We start from the raw sequence: 18,241 nt of genomic DNA, 5'->3' as shown, positions 1-18,241 counted from the left end.
ACTTCGTTTTTATATATGGTGTTCTTTGTATTGGGATTTTTAATTATAATATTGTATAACATTGTATTGTCTTTGGCTTTGTATTTGTCTTTGCACTTTTTGTTCAAGTTGTGGTATTATTTAGGGTTTTTGCTCTATTTTCTTTCTTTTCTCTTTTCTCTCTGATATGGAGTGGAAGGCCTGCTTGCCCAGCAAGGGGCCTTTTAACATCCCGGTGATCACGAGTAGAGGGAGATATGGTGTTGGCACAGCCCCCGCTCGTGTCAGAAGAACGATGAACAGATGTTTGACGGCTGTTTGTTGTTCTGAGACTGTATCAGTATCAAGGTAGCCAGCCCAGTCAGCCCTCCACTCTCACTCTGGTGCTGTTGAAGGCCAGGTCTGTATCCAACAAAACCCAGGTGATTCACGATCTTATCCTGGAGGAGGATGCATAACCTGGCATGCATAACCGAGACGTGGATTGATGAAGAGGGGGGGTCCTCCCCTGGCCCTCGTCTGTCTGCCTGGTTATGCAATTCACCACCAGGATAGACTGGAGGGGCGGGGGGGAGTAGCCATTGTTTATAAATCCAGCTTAGAGGTTACTAGGCGCTCCTCGATGGTAAAGCCAGGTCTAGAGACACTCCATGTGTCGATTGGGGCCAGGGATAGTATTGGGATTTTGCTGGGTTACCACGCTCCCCACGACCCAGCCACTTCCCTTCTGGAGCTGGCCGACTTTGTCTCCACGGCACTGTTGGGATCCCTGAGGCTTCTGGTCTTGGGTGGTTTCAACGTGCACACCGGGACAGAGACTTCTGGGCCAGCTCTTGAGTTCTTGGAAACCATGGCTTCCTTGAACATGTCCCAACATATCAACGCCCCCACTCACGTGGGTGGCCACACGTTGGACCTGGTATTTTCCTCTAGTTGGAGCGAGTGTGATCTGATGGTGACGGACCTTGTGTCAGTCCCCTTGTCGTGGTCAGATCACGACCTAATAAAATGTAACCTCACCGTGGCTCTCCCCCCTCGCAGGGAGCAGGGACCTATTTCCATGGTCCGCCCTCGAAGACTACTGGATCCTGTTGGATTCTAGGATGTCATGAGAGGGATTACGGCAGACCTGGCTAGCGCTCCTGTCGATGCTCTAGTGGACAGCTGATCCATTGCTGCCACCAGGGCCATAGACATGAATGCGCCTAAACACCCTCTCCTCTGTAGAGCTTGGCCTGCGCCCTGGTTTAACCAGGACCTTCGAGCAATGAAGTGAATAAGGAGAAGGCTAGAGTGTAGATGGAAGAAGAACCCGACAGATCATAATTGGATAGCTGTTAAGGTCGCAACTAACCTCTACCTGAATAAGGTAAAGGCTGCATGTCGATCATTCTTCGCTAACCGGATAAGCGAAGCATCAAACCAGCAGGCAGAGTTATTTTGCATAGTGCGCAACCTATCCGGAGCTGGTCCAGGTGATAGGCCTCCCCCTAGTTTTTTCACTGACCACTTTGCAGCTTTCTTTAAATCTAAAATGGAGGCCATCTGCCGGGAGCTCTCTCATTTTTTGAATACAGTGAGTCAAGCTGAGATGCCCAGCGCTCCATCTTGTCTGGTAATTTTCAATTCCTTTCAGCCTGTGATGCCTGACTCTGTGGACCAGGTGCTTGATCGCTGTCGAGCCACCACCTCCTCCCTTGACCCTTGCCCGGCCTGGCTAATCAAAGCAGCCAGGCCGATAACAACAGAATGGGCCATAGCAATAATAAATGGGTCTTTCCTTGAGGGCAGGTTTCCACCTGCCCTCAAGGAGACACTCATTAGGCCCATTAGAAAGAAACTTAATATGGCGGCGGACGAGATTGGCAATTACAGGCCCATCGCCAATGTTTCTTTCATGAGCAAAGTGGTCAAGAGGGTGTTCACTGACCAGCTTCAGGCCCACTTGGATGAAACAGATGCCCTGGATCCATTTCAGTCAGGCTTCAGGCCGTGCCACGGTACAGAGACAGCATTGGTTGCCCTGCATGATGACCTGTTGAGGGAGGCTGACAGAGGCAAAATGTCTCTGTTGGTCCTCCTCGACATCTTGGGGGCCTTCAATACCGTCGACCACGGTATCCTCCTGGGGAGGCTCTCTGAGGTGGGAATTGGTGGCTTGGCGCTTGCCTGGTTCCGTTCCTTCTTGGAGGACCAACCCCAGAAAGTACAGCTTGGGGAGAGTGTCTCGGCCCCATGGAATCTCAATTGTGGGGTCCCACAGGGGTAGATTATCTCCCCAAATCTGTTTAACATCCATATAAGGCCGCTGGGTGGGGTTATCAGGGGGTGTGGAGCCTCGTGTCATCAATATGCTGATGACACTCAGCTCTACATCTCCTTTTCACCAACTGCAGGTGATGCCATCCTGTCCCTCCATCGCTGCCTGGGGGCTGTACTGCGGTGGATGCAGGAAAATGGGATCAGGCTGAACCCAGACAAGATGGAAGTTCTGAGGGTGGGCGCCCCTGAGGTTGGTGGCCTGGGTGACGCTCTCACATTTGGGGGGGGTGATCCTGGCTGCTAAGAGTGGGGTTCGCAGCTTGGGGGTACATCTGGACCCGGCGCTCACCATGGAAACCGTCGGTACTAGAAACTGTTGAAGAAGGTAAGACTTCCTTAACTGGAAAAGTCTGCTCCCTCCAGAGACGGTGGTAACTCACCCAGACATTGCTGAAGACATATTCACACCTCCATTAAGAACTGCTGAAATCAAAGGCTGAAATCAAGTAGCAAGTTGCAACTGGAATAGATCCATTGAATCAGTGGGGATTTGGTGCGCCAGCTGCTTTGAAAGCACCGTTGATTCAATGGGCTTAATTTAGTTGTGACTTACTACTGGATTTCAGCCACTGCCACACTTGAAGGGTGTGTAACAAATTCTGAATAATCTTATTTCAGTGCACACAACAGAGACAGTGGTTTCCCCAACATGTACACAAAAGACAACTTATCTCCTTACTTCCTGTTTGCTCTCTTTTTATCAGTGCTTTGCATTTTCTATTACTAATGGAATGAAAAAGCGTTACTCTTGGAGGACGTGTACATTATAGCAGGTGTACAAAAATCCAATAGTGTAGTGATTTAGATGGCATTACAAGAGTAGAAATGAAGCAGTGTTCCATAAGCCTGCTCCATGAATTTCTGGATAGCTCAGTGGTTTAGGACCAGAGACTGAGAGTTTGATTCCCCACTTTGTCTCCTTGACAGGGGCTGGACTCCATGATCCATAGGGTCCCTTCCAGCCCTGTAGTTCTGAGATAAATTTACACACAAGGATTCAGCTGTGAAAAAGATTAAGTGGCAATATTAATAAGAAAAATAATAACCACAAGGTGATAGGCCTCCTCCTAGTTTTTCACTGACCACTTTGCAGCTTTCTTTAAATCTAAAATGGAGGCCATCCGCCGGGAGCTCTCTCATTTTTTGAATACAGTGAGTCAAGCTGAGATGATAGGGGGAGGCCTATCATTGATTAGTAAAAGTCTGCTGTTGCAACACTTTGAACTATGCTAGCCATATTAGTATATGGTCACACAACTAACAAAAGAGCTTCTGTTATGGTGCCCCAAGATGACAGCGCCCTAGTGAGAATGAGATCTCTCTTTTCCTTTTCAAGACTTCATCTTGCTTGTCTCCAAATGAATTGGACTGGCTTCTGCATTTGCCAAAAGAAAAGAGAACAGCAGCAGCAGGGTTGGGTGGTGGCAGAAAGCCTTAAGTTGCTAAATATTTCCCTTAAGCACCTGAATGTGGGATTCTGAAGCAAGCAAGCTGTAGCTGGCATCTTTGCTGTATTCACGCTCCTGTTTGGACTTTCACAATCCCCGTGATTCTACTGCAGCTACAGCATTCAATGAATGCTAACATATGCCCAACATAATTTGCGAATCATTTCTTTTCACTGTGCAAATCCACATTTCCCTTGACAGACCAAATAGACAAATCAAGCACCCTGAAGAGAAATCAAAGAAGGACAGAGTTGTGCAATGCAAGCAATCATCGGGAAGGCAGCACCTCATCAGGTGGCCAGCTAGTAAAGGAATCTTTCAAAAGAACAGTAAGAAGTGGATTTGCTTGCAAAGCAGCCAAATCTGATTCCAGAAAGGAAAAGAACTGGGTGGTGGGGTTGATGGGAGACAAGGGACTGTGCAAGCTTCTCCCTCATTAAAGTTTGCTGTAAAGATGTTTGTAGAAGCTGTAGTCTTCATCAAGAGGCCAGCCCTTCAAAACATCTATGGATTTTTGCCCCAAGTGTCCTGACTGCCTGCTTGTGTTTTTTTAATATTGCACAAGGAGAAATTTTTGAAGAAAAAGCGTACAACTTTTAACAGCAGATGGTTGAAGCATAGCCTTCAAAATATCTGTTAAGAACCATTCTTATTCTTCTTCCTCCTCTTCTTCAAAAACAACAGGCACAGTCAATCAAAATTATAAAAACATTGACTGATATTATATAGCAGACACAAATTTTAACCAAAAACCTAAGTATCTGTTAAATGTCGGCGCAGTATGTATGCTGTTCCTAATATTGCTGTTTTTTGCAGCTCTGATGATATTATTTCTGAGAGCTACAACTGCTTATAGTACTGTATGAAATTTCATGATACTGCTCCCAAAGCCCTGATGACTATGGGGACCACTGAAGTGTGTTTCATCCACAAGCAAGATATTTTGATTACCTGGTCTCTGCATTTTGTTAGTTATTCCAGTTCTTTATTTTCAATTCTAGCATCCCCTGGAATTGCAATGTCAATGATCCCGACACTTCTTTGTTCTATTACTACTATGTCTGGTGTGTTATGTTCAAGGTGTCTGTCCATTTGGATTTGGAAATCCCACAAGATCTTGACATCATCATTTTCTGACACCTTCTCTATCTGATATTTCCATGGATTTTTTGGAGGCTGGCAAGTTGTATTTTTTGCATAATGACCAGTGCACTAATTTTGCCACTCTATCATGTTTAATTTGGTAATCTGTTTGTGCCATCTTTGGACATTCACAGATGAGGTGTGACACTTTTTCTTGGCAGAGCCAACATTTGCTGTTAGCACTAGTTCCTTGGATCTTAGCTTTCATCATGTTTGTTTGGAGTGCTTGTTCTTGTACAGCAAAAATCAAGCCTTCATTTTCTTTCTTAATGGACCCCTTTGAAATGAGAGGAGGGCTGCTGGCAAGTGGAATGCGCCTCTCGGGCCCAGGAGGAAGGATGTCGCTGTTGCTCCCGTCATGGAGGTGGAGGAGCCCTTCCCTTTGCCAGGCCAAATGGGCCTTTTCCAGGTCTGGCTCTGTTTCCTGCTTGTTGCGTTGCTCCAGCTCTACATAGCCAGTGAAGCAATCTTTGGGGGGGGGGGGAATCGATCTAAGGTGGTGTTGCGCTAGTTAGCAATCTTGATGTAAATTTCAAGATGTGGGAGGAAGGACCTAAGTCATAGACTAACTTGTTTTGCCTGTTTGTTTGCATGCTAACGAATCAGAGGGATTTGTTTTTCCGGGGCTAAATAAAACTCTGCCCTCTTCCTCCCCATGTTTTGAGAGCTTCCACTGTTGTCTCACAATCTTTTTCACCAGATGCAAGACCTCCAGGCTGAATCTCTGAGGCCTGGAGATCCTCCCAGCCATGGGGGCTGAAGAAATAAACCTTATTTTTACTTTTACTTTCTATCATCCTTAAGCCTAATGAGTGCCTGCTCTAGAAATGGACATTTTATGTAAGTAAAATATACGAACCTTTTATACTTAAAGATCGCCTCCTGAATCTTAGTTTCTAAAGTGCTAGGCTTTGGTGAGGGTGGATAAAGAAGGGAACTTTTAGCCAATTCTAACCTTAAGTAGCTGGCCTTCCGCTATGCATTTTACTGGAACTTAAACGAGTTCCAAGAACTCTCAACACTTACCACTGGGACCTTGAAGGGACTTCAGTTAATCAGAGTCACAATAGTGAGTCAACTAATGGAGAAGAATCTTTTGGAAAGTGGCTGCTAACGGCGAATGGAAGTGAAGTTCACAAACATGCACACTTCAGCAGCAATTTTACATCAATAGCTTCTGAGGGGCGCAGGCGGAGGGGTTTGCATGCTTCAGTGTGGTTGAGAGCTATGCTGAAGGGCCTCTCAAGCCAGACAGGTCTCAACTGAGAAGCCAGACCAACTGTGTCCACCAACCATCAATTATAGTGAGAGGAAATAACAAAAATTCATACCGGATCAGTCATTGACCAGGTCATCAAGGACCGCATCAGATGCTATAGGCCCTGGGCATCTGGTGACAAATGGGTTACAGGGCTCAGCAGACCCTATTGAGGAACAAGGACAGGCTGCTACTAACCTACTGGAACAACGTAAACACAAAACTTGGACTCTCATCAAGAATCGAGAAATTGTGAAATATTATTAAAAGGAAAACCCAACAGCCCCTGGTTTTAAAAAATATATTACAGTGGTGCCTTGCAAGATGATTGCATCACAGGACGAAAAACCTGCAAGACGATTGGTTTTTGCGATCGCTGTGGTGCTTCGCAAGACGGTTTCTTCTATGACCATGCTTCGCAAGACATTTTTCCCCCCGAGACCAATGCCTCGCAAGAGGAATAAATTTCATTCGTCTTGCGAGGTTCCCATAGGGAACCTCACAAGACAATTTTTTTGCTGTGTGCACTGATCTTCTCAATCGGCTCCCCCCCACTACCCTCCTTATGGGAAAGAAAAGAACCTTCTCCCCGGGGCCCGGCGAACCTTCAAACGGCCGGAGATTCAAACAAACAAGACTGGAAAGTTTTCTTTTCCCGTCTCTCCACCTCTCCACTGATGGATCTGCTCCGACGGAAGCTCCCCTTCCCCCTCCCTCCTTTCAGACTGCTGCGTCGGAGCCTACTACTATCTCTCTTACCAGTCCCCTTCGGTCCTTCCAGCAGCAGTTTCCTGCTATAAATCCTGCTTCTCAACAGCCTCCAGATCTGGATAACCTACTGTTCCAGCATTTCCTCAAGGTCACCTCCACGATTAACTCGGCCTTCTCCTACTTGGAAGATGTGGTGAGCCTTTTAAAAGATCTTTTAAAGGAGACGAGAACTACTTCCTCCTCACTTTCCACAAAGGCTGCACCCCACTCCTGGGACTCTAAGACTCTACCAAAACCACCCTTACCTGTCCATTTTAACCCCCTTTCTCCTGCGGGGCATCCCAAGAACCCGGTATCCTTGATTTATGATCCAAACTCTATTGTTATTACTGCAACCAACTGGGCCCAACACCGCTGTGACTGGAACAGACTGACTCTAGCTAAGATCCACCTGGCATCTCTACTAAGAATAAAACCGTTCCAAGTTGACCTTGAAAAGATCGTGAGACTGACTTCGCCCTACCCTACGGACAGATTTTTGTTGTCCTTTCACTCCAGTCGGATCCCAAGGATGTTGTTCCAGCGCTCTTCTAACCTGAGTCGCGACGGGATCCTCACCCAAAGACATTTTAAGAATGCTCAAATTTTGAACCTTCTTAAACCCAGAACCCGAACCCAGGAGTCAAGGGAAGGTACCTACCCATCAGCTACCTTCCCAACCAGGACCCCGAACCCCTGTTTAACCCCGACCCCCACTCCAGATGACTCTCCTGAGACCAATTCTGTGAATCCCAACCCCTTCCCACCCCCACCTGCCTCCCACATCCACTCGATATCCCAATCAAACCCCAATACAACCTTCCTTGACACCCCCTCCTCTTTGGTTACTATACCTCCAGGCAATAACGACCATCTCATTCCAACCCCCGTCCAGGACCCCAGTACTGTTCCCTCACTTTACCCAATCTGCCATATTGTTAAACCAACTAACACAGGCTCTTTCTTGCTTGTGGATGCAACAGCTCCCGTTCCCCTTCCTACCACTTCCCAACTTACTAACCCAACTCCTTCCCCCCTCCTTTTACAAATCCCTCCCACATTAAACCATTCTCCCCCCCCAAACTTCCCTCCCTAATCCTCCCCTTTTTACCTCAACTGTTCCCTCCATCACCACCACCCCCGAACCCTCCAGTAACCACACTCCTTTCAGGACAAATAGTTTACAGACTTCTATCCCACCCTCCAACCATTCTCCAAATCTTGACTACCCAGACTGACTAATTCTTTCTACCCTGCCAGCCGTCCCTCAACGAACACACCTTAAGCTAATATCATGGAACATAGCTGGCTGAGCTAACAAGAATATGGACTCAGATTTTTTAAATTACCTCTCTTCATTCGATCTGATTTTTCTTCAAGAAACTTGGCTGTCCAACCCCCCCTACATACCTGGATTCACCTCTTACCCCCTTCCAGCCTTTAAAATTCATTCTAAAGGTCGCCCCCGTGTAGAACTCTGCTGTTTAATACGGCACTCCCTCAGCCATCTCTTAACTCTTCAACCTACCCAATTGTCTTACTTCCAGGCTTTTCTTCTCTCCACCACATCCTCTCAAACCCTAATACTTAACATATACATTCCTCCCCCGCCTTTTACCGCCCTTCCGCTCTGGGATGGAATCCAACATTTTACTTCTGACTTTCTCAAACTCAACCCTTCTGTTTTTCTCCTCCTTCTTGGTGATTTCAACGCCAGACTAGGGCCGGACAATTCTGCCCTAGCCCAATACATGAACTGGGATCCTGAAGACTCAATTCCCCCTATATTACAAAGACCAAGACAATCCCAAGACAGTTCCTTTAACCCACATACCTCCGAGCTGGTAGATCTCCTTATAGAGTTTAATCTAGTAGTTCTAAACGGCTCTTTAGACCAAGACTCACCCGGCAAATTCACTCACTATTCTCATAGAGGGGCCAGTGTACTCGATTACACCTTATCTTCCCCTGAAGCCCTCCCCCAAATCCTCGACTTCCATGTCGATATACGGACAGAAAGTGACCATTTACCTACAATCACCCTTTTATCCCTTACCTTTCCCACTGAGTCAGGCGACTCCCTCCCTACCCCCTCCCTCCCACCCACCCCTAGACTAAGATGGACCCATAACTCTGAAGAGTCCTTCAGAGCCTGGACTCACAAAAATGATGTGATCGATCTCAAGCAGACCCTATCCAAGACCAACTCTCCTCATCTGGCTGTCCTCATTTATGAGTCCCTAATTAAATCCCTCACCCAATCCCTTAGCCCTTCCCGACCCCCTCCTACCCATCCCCACTGTCCATCCTGGTTTGACTCAGACTGTTTGACAGCCAAGAAACTGACCAGGCAAACTTTCCGCGCAGCCCTTGCAGACCCCTCTTCCGACCTTGTCCTAACTTACTCCTATCTTAAAAAATTCTGCCGTACTTTGTTTGAGCAAAAAAAACATCTATATGCCCAACAAAACTGGAGCCTTCTCCACCATTCAATTCTCTCCAACAACCATAGCCTTTTTCAGTCCCTTGTTTCTAGATCACTATCCCACTCAGACCCAATTCTCCCCACCCCGATCTCTTCCTCCTCTTGGTCAACCTACTACACCCACGTCTTCTCCACCCAGACTCCTTCCATAAAATATCCTTACCCTTCCCCTGAATTACTAGACTGGCCCCCCGTTACACCCGATGAAATCATTGAGCTTATCCACACTCTCAAATCCCGGAAATCCCCCGGTCCGGATGGAATTCCCTCAGAGTTCCTCACCAACAACCACACATGGTGGTCCATCCCTCTTGCTAACCTATTCACCATCGTCAATAAATCAGGTATCATTCCCGAATCTTGGCTTAATTCAATTATTGTCCCAATATATAAAAAAGGCGACCCCTCTCTCCCCAGCAACTATAGACCAATAAGCCTTCTATCCTTTATTGGGAAACTCTACTCAAGATTTCTCCTCAAGAAACTCACTGCCTGGGCGGAAGACATTGGTCTCCCAACTAGGGAACAAATTGCCTTCCGCCCAGGAGCTTCGACCCTGGACCATATTTTCACCCTCTCTTTCCTAGTTAATAAATACTCCCAGTCCCACAAGGCAAAACTTTACTCCGCATTCATCGATCTCAAAGGAGCCTTTGACTCCGTAGACAGGAACACCTTATGGAAGAAACTAATGAACTGGAATATTGACCCCCGTCTTCTCTCGCTCATCCAAGAACTACATTCTTCCAACTCATGTCGCGTACATTTAGACCACACTGGCGCCGTGACTGAAGATATTCCTATCCACAAAGGCGTCAAACAGGGATGCATCTTGGCACCCCTCTTATTTAACCTCTATATAGCCGATCTTCCTCCTGTCTTACTCCCTCTTGACCTTCCCATCCCCTCCCTGAACAACTCACCTATTCCTCTACTCCTATATGCCGACGACGCTGTCCTTCTATCTCTCTCCAAGCGCGGTCTCCGTAAGCTGCTTTTAACCTTCCAGGAGTACTGTCTTGCAAATCATCTATCCATTAACTCCGCGAAGATAAAATTTTAGTCTTCTCCAAATCATGGACTCCATCCCAATGGAAAATACAAAACCTCAGCTTTCAGCAGGTATCATCCTTCAAGTATCTCAGAGTTACATTTCACTACCGCCACTCTTGGTTACTCCACCGTAAATCTGCCATATCCTCAGCTCTTCTATCTCAAAACGCCATAGTCAGATTCTTTTTCAACAAAGGCAACCAATTCATTCCTGCTGCTCTTCAGGCATTCCAGCTCAAATCCATCCCTCAATTACTGTACGGAGCACCCGTTTGGATTGAAGTCGCCAACTCCGAACTGGATTGCTCAATCTCTTTTTCTTCGTAAGATTCTGGGGATCCCCAACTCAATCAGACTGTCCACGATTGCATTAGAACTAGGTATCCACCTTCCCTCCACCTCTGCTTGGATTTCTACCTTCATATTTTGGCTGAAACTTCATCTCAACTCCCACCCAACCTCCATCTTATATGATCTTATTCGTGATTCTCACATATCCAACTGGTTCAAACTAATAGATGCTAAGCTTTCCACCCTCGACCTATCCCCTGAAACCCTGGCCGACCTTGACCTTCCTAAAGCCCACCTTATCATTAAGTCTAAACTACTGGAACAAGAAACTCGGACCCTCCTACTTAATCTAAATCCCACCTGCTCACCATCTTACTTTGGGCTCCCCCCCTTACTGGGCCACCCAGCCAGTTATCTCTTTCACCTGACAGACCCAAGGAAAAGGAGAGCCTTTCTTCTTGCTCGTTTAAACATCCCATCTGCTTATCACTTTGGCAGATACTCCAATACCCCCCGATCAAACAGATTCTGTCCACTCTGTTTCCGCGAATCAGATACAGTAGCCCATATTTTACTTCGTTGCCCCTCTCACTCCGCCCTTAGATCTTCCTTGCTACACCCTTTTCTCCTAACCCTCCCTCCCTCCCTCTCTGACCCCCTCCCAATTCTCCTAAGTGATTACTTTCCAACCACTACCCATCTCGTGGTGGAATTTCTGTCAACTATTCTTATGAGAAACCGTAATCCCCATCCTTCCCAACTTCAGTTTTAACCTTCCCCCTCTTTACTTCCCTGGTTACATTGTCTATTTTTCTTACTGTAATCAAATGCCAATAAAGGTTTATGTATGTATGTAATGTCTGAGATTAATTTGAAACTCCATGTATTCAATGTTGTTAGTGCTGAATTAGCATCGCCCACCACCACCTTTCTTTCTGCTCATTTTTGACACCTGTATTTGACAGTGTAAGTGGAGTGAAATCTTAAATACATTTTGAAAAAATTTGCATATATACAAATATTCAGGTCAAAGAGAACCTGAGGTTTTAAAAAAGTAAAAAATGGGATAAACAGAACTAACAGTTTTCCCCCATTTCTGTTCACTAGCACTGCTGCAAAGGCAAGCCATTTCAGCCTTAAAGTTCCAAGTTAATCTTCAAAAATTTAAATACTTAATATTGGTCCCCCCCCCAAGCCCAGTGGCTGTAGAAAGCTTGCCAGAGGAGACATACACTGAAGACCTTCTAGAACATTGTAATCCATTGTTGGAGACACGAAATGAGCAGGCTGATAGTTTATGTAGTCACAAGTAATTAGGACAGCAAATAGTCTAAGAGAAGTTAAAGAAGTCAGCCACACACAAGGATGGATGTCTGCCAGCAGTGCTCCTGATGGGCAACTAGAAGGAGAGGACCTCGAATAAGATGACTGCCCTGCCCCCAGGAGGACTGTGTTTATTAACCTTACAAGCTCACAGATAGTTGACAGTATACAGATAGTTTGCAGAGTTCAGATAGGACAATGGTTACATAATGCCATTATGGAAAGGCAATTAAGCAAGCTCTCTATCACCTATGAGAAAGAAGAAGAATGGGTAGCAGCTCCTCCCAGAAGCAGCTGTGACGTCATCCAGGAGAGTTTGCCCTACTACTGTAGAATCAGCCAACGGCTTAGCAACTTTGGGGAGGGGCATTCCCCCACAATCAATGCAATAGCAAACACTGTCACCAAATTATAGGTAAAGCAATACGACATGTGGCACAAAATATTGCAATAAATCTCCTAATATTTGCTATTAATGTCTCTTTTTTGTTTTTTTCAGGCAATGCAACATCCAAAGAAGGTGAAGTCAGCTGCAATGGCCTCACATGGGGACATTTAACTCAGTGGAGTCCATTGTTACTGTAGAACAATGTCCCATGATAAAGGCTGTGTCCATTCTTTCCACCATTTCACATGAAAGCATGTTTTCTAGCCTTAAGTGTGACTCCAGGTGTTTGGGTCTGGTGAAACATGACTTGTTCTAAAAATGTAAGAGCTCATGTACTGTTTTCTACCTTGGTTAATCTAAACAAATAAATGAAATTAATATTGGGCAATCTGGTGTTACATGACTCCTTGTTCTTTCTTTCTTTCTTTCTTTCTTTCTTTCTTTCTTTCTTTCTTTCTTTCTAAGCCACTCAGAGTGGTCGCATAGACCAGATGGGCGGGATGCAAATCAAATCAAATCAAATCAAATCAAATCAAATCAAATCAAATCAAATCAAATCAAATCAAATCAAATCAATAAATCAATAAATCAATAAATCAATAAATCAATAAATCAATAAATCAATAAATAAATAAATAAATAAATAAATATATTAAAACACTAAAGATAAATATGGCAATCTCTACATAGTACTGTTCAATCAGAAAAGGTATTGTATATCAGTATGTCCCTCCATCATGACCTCCACTGCTCTCCTGTTTGTGGAGGGTGATTTGTTTTGAGAACGAGAGCCATTGCTATCTATGGAGGCTCTCCATAGGAGAAAATCGGGGTTGCAAATCATAGTCTCCATGCACAGCAGAGGCCCTCTGCATCAGATTATTGCCTTCTGCAAAGGGAGGGTGATAGAGCTGGGGAACAAAGAGGGCAAAATTAAGTGTGTTCTGGCTCCCTGCATGTTTAATGATTAAACAAGGCTTACATCTGTCTGTCTGTCTATCTGTCCACCTGTACCTGTTCAAGCATTATGTAGTTTCGTTAAAGTGAACATGTGAAGAAAGGCCATGTTAGTGTTACCTCTTATATCTTTGTGATTTGCTGATATGGAGAGTGTTAGTCTGAAGAGAATCTCATCAGCAAGTGGAAGCTCTCGCTCACACCGTTAGAGTAGTAGAAGCCCTGAAGAATCATTCAGAGAGAAGGCTGTCATCATCAGATCATCATGCTCCACACATGGAGAGCAACAGCAGGAGGTAAGGCTAGCACACTTCTCTTTTTGCATGTTTATTTTAATTAAACTACTGTACATAACTCCTGAGGCAGTCCCATAGATCTCCTTTGTTTCCTTTCTCCAGAGGAAAAGCATACTTTACTAAGGAAAATGTTTCCCATCAGAGGCATTTGTTCCACAATCATGTTCTTCACAGGGCTGGGCCTAAGATCAAGATTATCCTGGGTCAGAAGTGACTATGGTCAACTTTGCAGGGTTAGCCATGGAATTTATACAGCCGAGGTCAATTGTTATGTTGGCGGACCCCCTGTTGATCTGAACAAGGTTCCGTGAATGTGTGTATGACGTTGGGGACTCTAATGTGAAAATTATTGTCCAAAGAACCTGTAGTTCCTTGAAGGGAGAAATTGCTTTTTGCCACTCTAAATCCCTGGAGACAGTACACTAAAAAATTACAGACACTGACCACATTTTCGTAGACCCTTCGGCTCAAGATCTTTGGCAATGGTGCAGGTTACCCCACCCCACCCCTCCATTTATGATGCATGCTATTAGTGTGGCAAGGTGTTGCTTACAGACACAATGTGTCATGCATTTTCCAATTGAGTTTTACAATTGTGATGGCACCTCAACTTGAACATGTTTAACTCCTGTTGACTTCCTTATATGCTCAGGTTTCTTGTGCTGAAGTTTAATTTTCTTTGGTTTTGTGTGCATCCTACCCCATAACTTTGTTTACCATTTTGATGGAAGAAAAAGAAGATGGGGGGGGAAACAACCACTAAGAGGCACAACATTTTATTTTAACAAGTTGTACCAAGCTAAATCCTTGCAAGTTTCTAATGGAACGTGTCAGTAGCCAAGATTAGCCAGAGTGACAAACTCTGCCTTCAGTGCAGTAAACAAGCCTGCTGCCTGTATTTCTTTTAGTGTCAGTTTTCACAAAAGAACAATTGGAAATGTAGAGGGATTTAGCTGGGTGCATCTTATTAAAACAATCTTTGGAACCAATTTGTTCTTTTTTATTTTCTTCTGTGGGGGATGGTAGAGGGATTTAGCTTGGTGCATCTTATTAAAACAATCTTGGAAACCAATTTGTTCTTTTTATTTATTTATTTATTTCTACAATGGATAGCACACCCCTATTAACACTTGCTTGTGACTTAAGCGACACTATCCCTAACTTTACTCTTCTGGCAGCTACAGTCTAAATAAATAGAGAGGTTATAGCTGAGTGAACTGTTGAGCTGCATTTTGCTGGCTGGTTCTTTGTTGTGTTTTTTTTTTTTCTAAATGGCTGCTAGCCCCCTGGGCTTTGCAGTTCAAGACAGTCTTTTCATCTTTGCTTGCATTTTTGACTGAAGTGATCACTCTTAATTCCGTCCTGATAGGGAACTTTTATTTTTAGTAGTGAATATTGCATGAAGGTGTGAAATATGAGGTAGAGGTGGAGAGGAACTAGAGCCACCTCTGCTAACAGAAACCTGAAATGGAGACGGCTTGTCTGGCTTCCTTTATTATGGTCAGTTTAGCACAACCATGCCACAGAAGTATTGATTATGCTTCTTTATAGACACTATTAAAGTTGGAGATATCATAACTGCCGGATATAGATGTGCTGTCCAATAGATCCTGATTAATTCCAGGCCCTATAATATAATATAATATAATATAATATAATATAATATAATATAATATAATATAATAATGATGTCTTTCAAGGCTGTGTATCAATTGGTCGATCACCCTTATTTCAGTCATTGCTTAATTAATTTATCAATTGAATGGCAATATATTTGCATACAGTCAAAAACTTCATTACATGGTTTTTGAGGATTTTAAAAAATGTTTGGAAGAAGTACAAGTTAGGATAGATACACATATTCATATTCAATATGTTGATTGCAGGATAAATTGGTACCTGATGTGAAGGAGACATCAAAAAAGTAAACACCACACCTTATCTCAAATATGCATTAAAGTGTAAGATGAAGTCAGTTTTTCATGCTCTTAATTCTCAGTTTTACCAGTTAAATTTAGGCCTTTACAAATCAATGACATGACAGCTTTATTTGCTTGATCAAACACAGACCAAAACACTTTGAAAATAAAGGCAGTTCAGGCAGCATTAAACTGCAGGTTCAACATGCGAGGAGAGGAAACATGCTAGTCTCATGTCATTCCATCACTGGTTCCATTGCCCTCAACATGTGAAGGGGAACAATTTGAAGAAGAGAACCTCCTCTATCCATAGAGGCTGCCCACTAGGGATAAGAATCCTCACTTGTCTTGCCCTATTGTAAAAGGATAAGGCATTGCAAAATTGTTCTCCTCATTGCCAGGACAGGCCAAGGTATTTTAGACAAGAATGATTTTTCACACAAATTGAGCAAATTAGTAGAAGTAAGACTATAATGCAAACAAGGCTTTAACACCAGATATTGCAACTTGCACAAAATAATAATGGCTGCTGCTTTTCTGTGTGCACTTCAAAGATTAGAAGCACCCGAGAGGTTGTTTATAGGGATGTTCACTAGTACCAAAATACAGCCTTTTGGATTCGGATTTTGGAATTTAAAAAATTTCCCGATATCCAGAATTCTGTTGCAGTCAGTATGAAGTTTTGTTGTTGTTTAGTCATTAAGTCATGTCTGACTCTTTGTGACCCCATGGACCAGAGCACGCCAGGCCCTTCTGTCTTCTCAGTATGAATACAATATAGTAATTAATTCCCTTTTTGGGTTTTTTAAAAGGCAAAGCATTTTGAAAAAAAAATTCCCAGTGTCCTCTGACACATTCCCAGTGATTGTTCCAAACACAAAAAGTACACACCAACAGCCAGCAGGATCCAGGTATTAGGAAATGATTGTAATGGGCCTCCTGATTGAACCTCGAACAGTGTGAATGCCAGCAGGAAATGCCAGCAGCACTGGGGAAGAAGAGGACAGGACACACCCAGGAGTATGAAAATACCCTGGCCAACACTGGTAGGCAGACCGGAGCAACAGATAGCCTGTGGTGGGTGGGAACTGTGTTAACAGTGGGAGGAGGGGAACAGCACAGCTTTAGCGTAGCAGTTGGAAGAATGACATTTTTCAGTGAATTCCAAATATTTCTGAATATGAATGCACATCTCTAGTTGTTTCTGTCTTATAAAAAATGACCAGCCAATCATTCAGCGATTGCTGTATGCTTTGTTTCTCAAAATGAAAGGACACAGTTTTGCATGGAGATAGGTTGTGAAATTACAAGACCTTGAGGAGAAAAATGCCCCTTGTCGCCTTCAGTCTTATCTGGAAGCCAAGAATCCTGCAGAGCTTGAAAATTCATCATTACGGTGTCTCATCAGGATGAGATGCCTTAAAAGTGATGAGAATGAAGAACTGAGTGAGAAGTTTTACATTCCTACCTTTCATGAAATTTGGAGTCATCAAAGTTCCCAACTATATGGAGAACTTTGACTGACAGCAGGGTCTGTCCTCCTCGGACTGCCATCTTCTGCAAAGAGAGGGCAACAGAATAAGCAACAGGGGTGGCAGGATTCTTCACTCATGTTGAGTACATGTGATTTAGTAACACCTGAAGAGGGTTTAGAGGAATTCAGAATTGTTTCTACCACTGTAGAATAGGTATGGGGAATCTTTAATATGCAAGCCAGATGACAACCATGAGGGATGGCCATCCAGCCCATGAGCTTCTCTCCCAAATCCCATTACCTCCTACACCTAAAGAGAAAACCGTTTACATCAGCGAACTGATTGGACATAGGAGCTGTTCTCTGCCACCATGCTCACATGGTATGTAGGTTGATCGTGCCATGATTAACTTCCATTCCACCATGAACTTCAGCTTTGACTAAACCACATGGTAGGTCCTCTTTCTTGACCGTGTAATAGATAATCACAAGCACCACCTCTTTTTTTTTTTTGCTATTTAAATATTTTTATTTTTAAACTACTAGGAGTAAGGTAGGGAATACAAAAGGTAAAAGGAAGTGTAAGGGATGGGGAAAGGGTTTTAAGGACAGGAGAACACAAAGTATACAATCATCCAATCTGTTCATATCAGGTATACAAGCATCTAATCTATTCATTTTTCAATGCAAAAAACAACTTTATATTCTTTTTTATACTGTTTGGTTATCCTCTAAATATAGATTATATTCATGTTTTAATTTAAATCTAAGTTATTCCAACTCTATCAGGAAATTGAGACCAATTATTAAATACATCCCCTCTTTCAATTTCCCTCTGACATGCATTCAGCATGCCTGAAAAAAATATCCATTTCTAGCACTTCCCATACTTTCTCAGAACCCTTCTCTTGTTTCTGTGACTCTATTTTCTTCCAGTTTTGGGGAGATAAAATTGAATCCAGGACAGTAATCTGATTGTTAACATCACCTTTTCTGACTATTATAGCTGAATAGCTCACAGGGTAACTCTTAATCTCGTCTATGTTGCCTGGCATAGCTCTCAATAAAAACTGTTCTGGAGTTAGTACAGTTTTGTTTAACTGTTGTTTAACCTCTGATGGTTTCCCTTTCATCAGGTCTTCCACCTGGCTGAGG

At 43.8% G+C, this 18,241-nt stretch overlaps 1 long non-coding RNA gene across 1 annotated transcript; it reads right to left on the bottom strand.

Annotated features, from left to right (window-relative positions):
* Positions 1-15,048: 15,048 nt before the first annotated feature.
* On the bottom strand, positions 15,049-17,197 carry LOC144589192 (uncharacterized). Its single transcript, XR_013545147.1, has 2 exons — positions 17,081-17,197; positions 15,049-15,320 (listed from the first exon to the last, which is right to left on the bottom strand). It is a non-coding gene; the product is annotated as an uncharacterized LOC144589192 (long non-coding RNA).
* Positions 17,198-18,241: the final 1,044 nt, after the last annotated feature.

Source organism: Pogona vitticeps, chromosome 4 (genome assembly GCF_051106095.1).
Source record: "Pogona vitticeps strain Pit_001003342236 chromosome 4, PviZW2.1, whole genome shotgun sequence".
In the NCBI taxonomy this organism is placed as follows: Eukaryota; Metazoa; Chordata; class Lepidosauria; order Squamata; family Agamidae; genus Pogona; species Pogona vitticeps.
This window is presented reverse-complemented; position numbering and strand designations above follow the sequence as displayed.